This window comes from Euphorbia lathyris, chromosome 5 (genome assembly GCF_963576675.1).
Source record: "Euphorbia lathyris chromosome 5, ddEupLath1.1, whole genome shotgun sequence".
NCBI classification, from domain to species: domain Eukaryota; kingdom Viridiplantae; phylum Streptophyta; class Magnoliopsida; order Malpighiales; family Euphorbiaceae; genus Euphorbia; species Euphorbia lathyris.
In genome coordinates, this window is record NC_088914.1 from 3180120 (window position 1) to 3190977 (window position 10858).

Below are 10858 nucleotides of genomic sequence, written 5' to 3' on the forward strand. Positions count from 1 at the left end.
AGTTTTAACACCATGTTGGAAGTCACTTTGAAAGAGTTAGAGAGCACTAAGCAGCAGACTGGGGAATCCCTTTCGGACTTCGTGAAGAGATGGAGGGCTAAGGCCGCGGTCATGAAACAGAAGCCGCTTGAGCAAGATCAGATCCGAATGGTGATTGGCAATATGTTGCCGTACATTAAGAATGAGTTGAGATATATGCCGTTCACAGATTTCAATCAGATGTATAGTTGCGCCTTGACTGTCGAGGGCGATGGGGAGCCGAAGAAAGCTTATACCAAGTGGACGAAGTCGGGATATAGTGCCAGAGGGCCTAGCGCGAGTGCGGAATCTGCGACAGTGAAAGTGGTTGATCTTAATGCTATCGAAAAGAGGCGGTTTGCCAAATTCGATCAGACTTACGCAAAGGTTTTTGAACGTCTGCAGAAGAAGGGGTTGTTGAAAGCCCTTACCCCGTATAACAAAGCTCAACCTACTCCGAAGATTCAGGCTAGAGGGTATTGTGAATTCCACAGCAGCTATGGACATACGATTGAGAATTGCGAGAGGCTGAAACACGAAATCCAAGATTTGATTGAGGAGAAGAAGATAGCTGATCCTTCATCAGCAAACCCTTCCGTTAGGCGCAATCCATTGCCTAATCATAGGGTGAGCGTGATCGGAGTTGGTTTGACGGAAACTGTAGTGATGGAATCTTTTGAGGAAGATGTAGAGGAGTTGTTGGACTCCGTCGAAAGAAGCAATGTGGGAAATGGTTTGTATGTGTTCTTCTTGGATGAGGAACAAGAGGACGAACCAATGGAGGAAGGATCAGATGGTGGAGCACCATATGACGAGGATAGTGCCGAAGAGACCGGAGAAGGGTCGTCTCGGACTATCGTGCCTAATTTGGGTTTGTTCAGTGGAGGAAGGGATCCCGAAGTGCACTTGCATGAGTATATGCACGACATGTTTATTGAATCCTTCGGGGTAGATGAAATTGCTCAGTGGTTCCACCATTCACTGGTAGGTGAGCCTTTTCAATGGTTCCATTCATTGACCGACTCTTGCAAGCACGATTGGGATCGGTTGTCGGATTTGTTTCTTGAAAAGTATCAGAGAGCTGAGGATAGAACCGCAGAGCACTTTGCAATGCAGATTGGACCCATCAAGTGTCCATTGCCAAGGGTGAGCAAGTATAACGGCAATAAGGACCCTATGGAGCACCTTCACTTCTATTTGTCAGCTATGACAGCCTTGAGTTTCAAAGAGGAAGAGATCACTAGCTTGTTTTGTAATTCATTGATGGGTGAACCGCTGATGTGGTACATGTCGCTGCCAATGTATGTTAAGACCGATTGGGCAACTATGACGAAGAGATTTATCAAGGAATATACGGTATGGATGCTAGCAGAGCAAACTCCTGATTCCCCGTCTTACCAAACACCTGATGCGGTGTTAGCAATGCCTAGGTATGGTGGATACCGGGATCCTGTAGAGCATGCGAGGATATTCCGGGATCATATGTATAACGCTGGATTCCCACAGTGTGAGTTGCATGAACATTTTCCGGAAACCTTGATGGGTGAAGCCTTATTGTGGCATCAGGGTCTGTCAGAGGAAGAGATGTGTCATTGGATACCGCTCCGAAATGCCTTTGTGGCGAGATATGAAATGTACATTCCATGGACGGGATCCCTGGATGATCTGGACAGGATTAGGCAATTCCCCGAGGAACATTTTGTAGATTATGCTAGAAGGTGGAGGCACCGGTATGAGCAGTGTAATGAGGCAATGAGCGATAAGGTGCAGCTTATGTTCATACAACGAGGCGCTATTCCATTGGCCGCGAGAAGGATGAGTAGAGTGTCCCTCCGTGACTATGATGAGTTGATAGGTTGGGCCTTGTATGGATCGGCGGATCCCTTTTTCCTGAATCCGAGTGTTCCTCACGTCATGGATTTAATGGTCGTAGACATCTGGGCGAGTTCCTCGGACGAGGAGGATGCCAATCGGAAGATCCCTATCAACATTTGGGACGAATCGGATGACGAGCCGGAAGTTGCGGTGATGACGAGATCAGGTCGAGTGGCCGAGGGAAAGGCACCAATGGTAGAGACTGAGATTGGAGAAGGTTCGGCTCCTAAGCCCGACGACCAAGTTCTTGAACAGTTGAAGAAGACGCAAGCTAAGTCTACGGTCTGGGAAGTTTTATGCCATTCTAAGTACCATCGTGAGAACCTGATGAAGGAGTTGCAGAATTTGGTGATCTCCACCGACACTGAGCCGGCAGCGCTGGTAGGGGCAATAATGGCCCGAAAGAAGACTGAGATTACGTTTACCGACGAGGATCTCCCAGAAGAGGGGAAGGCTCACAACAAGCCATTGTATATCCGAGCGGAAATTAACGGGAAGAAGACTAGCTGTGTTATAGTCGATGATGGATCGGCCATTAATGTTTGTCCTTTGAAGCTCTTGTCCAAGTTAGGAGTGGAGAGAGGAGATTTGACAGCTTCTGAAACAGTGATCAGAGCATACGATGACAGCCGTAGGCATATTGAAGGAGTTTTCAAGGCCAAGTTAAAAGTGGGGCCGCACGAGGAAGAAACTGAGTTCATAGTGTTGGATATCCCAGTAACTTTTACTGTGTTGTTGGGACGCCCTTGGTTCCACAAGCTGGGAGGTGTGCCCTCCACGCTCCACCAAATGATTAAGTTCCCCTTCGGGGAGGAGATAGTTATAATTAGAGCTGAAAAACTGAGCTCGGTGGCAGCATTGGGAATTGAGCCTCAACTTTTCTCCGGATTCCAAGTCTCTGGGATTTACGAGTCGAGCATGACCACCGATGTGGTGAAGATGATGAAAGGAGGTTTCATCCCGGAATGGGCTTAGGAGCACACCATCAAGGGTTGTCGGAGTTTCCGGATTTTAAGAGTCAGAAAACACGGAGGGGTTTGGGATATGAGCAGGGGAGTCCATCCAACATGAGTGCAGAAGGAAAAATAGGCTTGAGGAAGCATTTTGTAAGCGAGGGGCATGGAAGGCCATATTCGGGAACGTCCGAGTCGTGGACTAGCACGGAAGGAAAGATTCTGCCAGGGTTTGAAATCTTCAATGATGTCGCCGACTGGGGCAAAGGAAAGGCAAGCTGCTTTGTCGAGGAGATCATGATGCTGGATTCAAATACCGAGGAGCAGGTCATTACCATTGAAGCGGCTACAGGAGCTGAAATTGAGCCTAGTACCTCGAGAGTATATGAGAAGTCCGAAGATATTGAGGATGAAAATTGTATTACTGATTTGTTTGAGTCAGATGATGTAATCACCCACGCTATCAATGAAATGAATTCTGATTTTGCTTACTTGCTCGATGTTGATCATGATCATTCCATGCATTCTCATTCATATAACATGCCTACATTTGAAATCAATACGATAGAAATGTCAACTTTCAATCTTGGTACGGATGAAAATCCTAAACTTATACAAATTGCTCAAGAATTAACTATTGAAGAGAGAAAAGAATTTGAGAGAATAGTTAAAAAATACGAAATTGTATTCGCTTGGACATACGAAGACATGCCTGGAATCGATCAATCAATCGTAACTCACCGCATTCCAACATATCCCGAGGCGAGGCCCGTAAAGCAGAAGCTCCGACGTATGAGACCCGAATGGGCAGATAAGATCAGAGAGGAGGTGAAGAAGCAGTTAGAAGCAGGATTCATCGAAGTGATCGACTATCCCCCTTGGGTCGCAAATGTAGTGCCCATCGCGAAAAAGGATGGCAAAGTAAGGATGTGCGTGGATTACAGAGATCTTAACAAGGCATGCCCCAAGGATGAGTTCGCCTTGCCTCATATCGATGTATTGATCGACAGTGCAGCATCAAGCGTCTTACACACAAATGTGGATGGTTTCATGGGCTACATGCAAGTTCAGATGGCCGAAAAGCACAAAGCGAAAACGTCGTTCACAACAGAGTGGGGAACATACTGTTACAGAGTGATGCCATTTGGTTTGAAAAATGCCGGGGCAACCTACCAGCGAATGGTCACAGCCCTGTTCCACGACATGATACATAAGAAGGTAGAAGTCTACGTGGATGACATGATGGTCAAATCAGAGACGAGAGAAGGGAATTTTGCCGCACTCGAGAAGTTTTTGGCCCGAATTGCAGAATTCAAGCTAAGGTTAAACTCGAAGAAGTGCTTTTTCGGCGTTTCGTCGGGGAAAATCTTAGGCTATGTAATAGGAAATAAGGGAATTGAGGTGGATCCCGATAAAGTGAAGGCTATAATGGAAATGCCAGCACCGAGAAATGAGAAGGAAGTGAGAGGGTTTCTAGGGCAAGTTCAGTATATCAGTCGGTTCATAGCGAGACTCACCGCAATTTGCGAGCCAATCTTTAAGTTGTTAAGGAAAGACCAACCCGTCGTTTGGAATGATAAGTGTCAACAGGCATTGGAGAGTGTCCGAAGTTACTTGTCTAATCCGCTAGTGTTGAGACCGCCTAAACTGGGAAAGCCACTTCTCCTCTATGTAGCAATTGAGGAGCGATCTATCGGAGCAATGTTAGCTCAAGAGGGAGACACCGGTGTGGAACATGCGGTGTATTATTTGAGTAAGAAGTTCCTAGAGTATGAGCTCAAATACAACATGATCGAAAAGACATGTGTGGCAGTGGTGTGGTTGACGAAGAAACTGCGGCACTATTTCCAATCGTATAAAGTGATCATTATTTCTCGGATGGATCCCGTAAAGTATCTATACCGAACTCCATCCTTGACGGGGAAGTTAGCCAGATGGTTGTTGCTTTTGTCCGAGTTTGACATTGAATATGTGACAAAGAAGGTTATCAAAGGAAGAGCCGTGGCAGAATTTTTGGCTAACCAACCCCTGAATACAGAAGAAGAAGAGATAAGCTATGATTTCCCCGATTAACATTTGAATGCAATCGAAGTTATACCGTGGAAAATGTTCTTCGACGGAGCAGTTAATTCGAATGGAGCCGGAGTAGGAGTACTACTTATCTCCCCAGAAGGAGAAAGAATCCCGATGGCGAAGAAGTTATCCTTCCCCCTTACCAACAATATGGCCGAATACGAAGCATGCATTTATGGTTTGGAGTCCTTAGCAGCACTGGGAGCGTCATATGTCGAAATTTGGGGTGACTCCAAGTTGATCATCGAACAGGCACAAGAAAACTGGGAAGTGAGAGAAGAAAGGCTACGTCCGTATCTAGATCAGCTAGAAGGGTTGGCATTGAGATTCCAAGAATGTCGCTTCTATCACATTCCTCGAGCTCAGAATCAGGCCGCGGATGCCTTGGCCACTTTGGTGTCAGTTTGGGACAACCCCCGGAACCTTGCTTCGAAACCATTGGTATTGAGAAGATCTCACAAACCATGCTACGAAGACATAATGCTGTTAGGGGCAGATGAAAAACCGTGGTATTTCGATATCGTGAACTTCATGAAAGATGGAACATATCCGGCAGAGTCGGAACCTAGGGATCAAACTGTGATTAGAAGGCTAGCTCGTCAGTTCGTCATCCATAACGACTTGCTTTACAAAAGGCACATTGACGGATTACAACTAAGATGCTTGGATGCGGGGGAAGCCCGCGAGGCGATGGAATCAGTACATTCGGGAATTTGTGGAGCCCATATGGGAGGAGCAGTACTAGCTAAGAAAATTATCAGACAAGGCTTCTATTGGCTCACCATGGAAAAAGATTGTAACGAGTATGCGAAGAAATGTCACGATTGTCAAATCCACGGCGATTGCAGTCATCTTCCGGCCATGGAACTACATGTGCTAGCACCTATTTGGCCATTCGCTGCCTGGGGCATTGACATCATCGGTGAAGTAAGGCCTAATGCTTCAAATGGACATAAGTTTATTGCAGTCGCCATCGATTATTTCACCAAGTGGGTAGAAGCAGAGTCGTTTAGCAAACTGGGATCCAAGCAGATGAGAAAGTTCATTGAAAAACACTTGATCACCAGGTTCGGAGTGCCTCATCACATGATCACGGATAACGGAGTCCGGTTTCAGGGGGAAGTAAGGAATCTTTTCCGAGAATATGGCATTGAACATCACAGGTCTTCTCCGTACCGTCCACAGGCTAATGGGGCAGTAGAAGCAGCTAATAAGAACCTTAAAAGGATCCTCGTAAAGACGGTAGAATCACATCGGAACTGGCATGAGCACCTCCCACTCGCGTTGTGGGCTTATCGCACGACAGTCAGAACCTCGACTGGGGCAACACCATTCTCTTTGGTGTATGGCACAGAAGCAGTTTTGCCGATTGAGATCGAAAAGCGATCGTTGAGGATCGCAGTAGAAGCAGAAATTCCCAAAACGGAATGGGTGAAGAGGCGATGTGAGCAGTTGGCTTTAGTTGATGAAAAAAGGATGGAAGCCCTTTACCATGTACAGTTATATCAAAGAAGGATGGCTCGGGCTTTCAATAAAAAAGTCAAGACCAGCCCTATCAAAGAAGGAGATTTGGTGCTGAAACAGATCCGTGTGACGCACACCGACCCGAGGGGGAAGTTCAGGCCTAACTGGGAAGGACCATTCGTCGTAAAGAAGATACTAAGCAAAGGAGCGGTGAAGTTAACCACAATGGACGGCATGGAGTTCTCCGAACCTACCAATCTGGATAGGCTTAAGAAATACTTTTCGTAAAAAAAAAAAAAGAGAGAAAAAATAAAGAAAAATTCCCGATAGGTTGAAAACCTGCAAAGGGCGACCTATGCAACAATAAGGGAAATCCCAGTGGGTGAAAACCCGAAAGGGCACTCACTTAAAAATTCCGAGATAGTAAAAGGAGAGGAGAAAAATCGCCGGGATCCGAAAACCGAAAGGCGGGTCCTGGTAACAATAGTTATAACTTGAGCAATTACAAAAACAATGTATAAGAGACTAAGTATTTCTGTTGTTTGTAAATAAATAAAGGCATGAATATATTTGACGAGAATGATTGGAATCATCATAATCTACTGAATGCATGGTAATATGAATCACGAGTTATACATTTCCTATCCTACTTTTCACAAAAAAGCCTACCTACTATCCACCCCACTCCCTATACATCAGCTATACATCGGAGAAACCCTAATAAAAGCTACAAAGCAACAATGAAAGCTACGAGCCTAATACGGAGGGAAGTCCCAATAGTTCTCAAAATCTCTCAGGTGAGATGCCCGCTCCGCAGATAGTGTTTCCTCGGCAGCACGCGCTCTCTCATCAGAAGCTCGCGCTCTCTCATCAGAAACCCATGCTCTCTCATCAGCAGCTCGTGCTCTCTCCTCTGCAGCAAGGCGTCTGATCGACTCATCACGCGCCCTCTCCTCGACGGCAAGGCGACCCTCAGTCTCCCGTCGCATCACCCCCAACCAGTGGTCGTTCCTCTCTTGATACACACGACCAACTAGGGCATCAGCTTCCCGCACTAGCTCACTCTGTCTTCGCTCATGGGCATGAAGATCACTCTACAAAAAAAAAAAAGAAAAAGAAAAAAGATAAGAGGCAGCATAGGCAAAAACATAAATCATACATACATGCATACATTTCACTACACTAAAGTACAATGATGATACATACCAGGTGGTCGGTGCAGCGCAAGCTGAGGCAATCTCGTAGGAAGCCGGATAGATCCACGTAGTCTGTACAGGTCTCCCTAGTGGTCAGTGAAGCGTCCGAGGGATCAAATGGGATCCTCGAGGAGAAGATAGGAGGGGCCGCCTCAAATCCCGCATAAGGTGTCCCAGACTCGTCATAGCGGATTGTAGCATAATCCCTCCCGTAGCCTGGTATAGGCACGCCTATGGACGATCTCTCCGGTCGGGCTGCGCTGGAGGACTCACCGATGAAGTAGGGCTGCTCGCGCGCTGGTGTCTGAGTCTGAGTGCCATCGAAAAAATCAGATAAGTGGGCACTCCTCCAAGATCCCTCCTGCAAAAAAAAAACACACAATAAAACCTCCGAGCATATCATGAATAAAATGAAAAGAGGGCGGAATCACTTACCGGAACCTCCGCCTGACCAAAGACGGCCTCGACCGCCTCTCTCGAAAACACGTCCGCCACTGGATCTACCTCCATCGCTGCCGCCGGGGCATCCCTCGCGCTCAGTAAAGTAGACAAATAAGGCTCGCGGCCCCCGGCATGAATCCAGACCACTCTACCGACAAAATGGCGGGTCAGATCTCGACGAATAGTCGACAAGGGCAGAGTCCGTACAGCAAACATGGAAATGGGAATCTCCCCCGGCGTCCAGTGAACATCACTCACTCCGGTGATGCCTCGATCTCCCAAATACCACGCCCGCACACAAGGGCCGGTGAGCACGCACTGCTACTCCTGGATCATCGATGCGCATGCATAATCAGGGCCGAAGTCAAGATCATCCCACCTGAACTTAATCTAAAGAAAAATGCACAAGGAGAAAGTCAGAGGGACTCAAACAAAAATCTAGCTTGATTAGGCAAAATCTACCTGTCCCAGGGTCAGCGAATCGATCCAATCCAGAAGCCGCGACACTGTCCGACTCCTCTCGGCGCTCAAGTCAAAATCCCTCCATCGGGTCATGAAGGGCGGCCTCGGTACTCTCGGTCGAGATCGAGACCGGCTGGGAAGGATGTGTCTCTCGTACGCCCACACCTGCGGTAAAAATGAGGACTAGGAGTGTGAAGAATGCGAAAAAGACAAGACGGATAAGTCAAGAAGGCGTCACGTACCAGCAGGGCAAAGGTATAACCGCCGAAGTCCTTGCGCTTCCGGCAAGTCAGATCCAAGAACTTGTAAAGAAAGGCTAAGCCTGCCCCTGCCCAATCATAAGAAGCCGCTGCATCCAGATCGCTAAGTGCCTGAATGAGACCTGCGTGTACCTTCCCGCCCTTCGTGCGAAAAATCGTCTCACTCAGAGCATATACTAAGAAACTACGAACCGCCAGGTCGGTAGCGTCAGTCTCGCAGAAATCACGTCTACTCAAGAGGCTCGCGGTAGAGACAAACTTCGCCGGAGTAGACTTGGCGCATAGACGAACTCCCGGTCCAATCAAGGCGGCAAGCCTAGCAGGGTCGACCCGTGGTCGTATCATACCAAAGTGGAAAGGGACGGGAGTGTTGCTCCCTCGCAATCATGTCAACAGCGAAAAATCTCGAGGCGAGATGGTCATCTCCCCAAAGGAAAGGTGGAAGGTGTGGGTCGAGTCAACCCACCGCTCGCATAAGGCCCGTAGGCCAAAAGGATCACACACCCCGTTGGTGCGGGGCAACGCTGCAATAAAGGGCTCGAAGCCCAACTCGCGCACGCGGGCTCTCGCCGCAGCACCTAGCCTATCATACCATGAGAGAACCTCGGCGGTGGTCCCCGAAATCTCAATGAACTAAAAAGGAACAAGATAAGAAAATTTAAATACAGCTCCTAAAGCAGGCAATTGAAAAGAACGCGTTAAGACTAGGTATTCTTCCATTATCTAACCTAGAGACATCCGGTCAGTTAGGACCAATTTTCGGTAAAAATCTCTCCTGTAGGGTCATTCACGTAAGGTTTAGTCAATTCTTTAATCCACCCTCGTCTACGGTAACGAGGAGCGTAGATTAGGTTTTACTATTCACGTTCTACTATTCACGTGCATTAGCTAAGTTTTTACTATTCACGTTATCACTATTCACGTGCACTGTTCACGTTTTTACTATTCACGTGCACTATTCACGTGCATTAGCTAAGTTTTTACTATTCACGTGCATTAGCTAAGTTTTTACTATTCACGTGCACTATTCACGTTCTACTATTCACGTGCATTAGCTAAGTTTTTACTATTCGCGTTGTCACTATTCACGTTCTACTATGCACGTGCATTAGCTAAGTTTTTACTATTGACGTTGTCACTATTCACTTTTTACTATTCACGTGCACTATTCACGTTTTTACTATTCACATCATTTTTACGGTTAACATGCATAAATTCGTAGTGTACTATTCACATGCATATAGCGCGCATTATTACAAAAACAAACAGGTGTTACGTGTAAATAAAGGAATTCACATTTTCTAGCTAAAGTCCTCTAAGGCAGTCTAAGAGTTAGCATGCAAATCATGTTCGTATAGGAATGCTAAAGCCTAGAGTTCAAATCAAATAAAAGTGAGAAACCACTTACCTCGTTGCAGCGTGTCCTGCTCAAATGTGTCGTAGGGTCGTGGAAGGTATCCACTCTATCCAGGTTCACATAAACCTCGTCCATGCCTCTGGTGCCATCCCATTCGTCTAAATCCATCCCGAGAATAATCCAAATTGAAGTCTAGTGAGAGAAAGAGGAGAGAGAAGGTGTGGGGTTGAAATGAAACCCCACCACCTTATATAGGAAAAGGGAATGACATTCCCGTAAATAGTGAAAAAAGTACGATTTGACATAAAGGTAAAAAGTAAATAATTAATTACCAGGTGCACAGACCTCCGATTTGCAGTCCGTTTCAGCCTGCATTTCTTCCAGACAGTGACTAACATTGTCAAAACAACAATTCCAGACAACAGCTAATTTTTACAGAACAGTGACACCAGTCAAAATACAGACGACAGTCAATAGAAAAACAATTAGTAGTCTATTTCATTTCGGACTCAGACGTGTGCCCATCGAATCGTCGAGATGATAGCTCTAGTGAGAAACTACAGACAACTGTGTGGTAAGAAAATCCAGAAACAGAACCCGCTTTTGAGCCATTTGACTCTCGGTCGCAGACCAGAGTTGCTTTTGAGCCATTTGACTCTCGGTCGCAGACCGGAGTTGCTTTTGAGCCATTTGACTCTCGGTCGCAGATCGGAGTTGCTTTTGAGCCATTTGACTCTCGGTCGCAGACCGGAGTTGCTT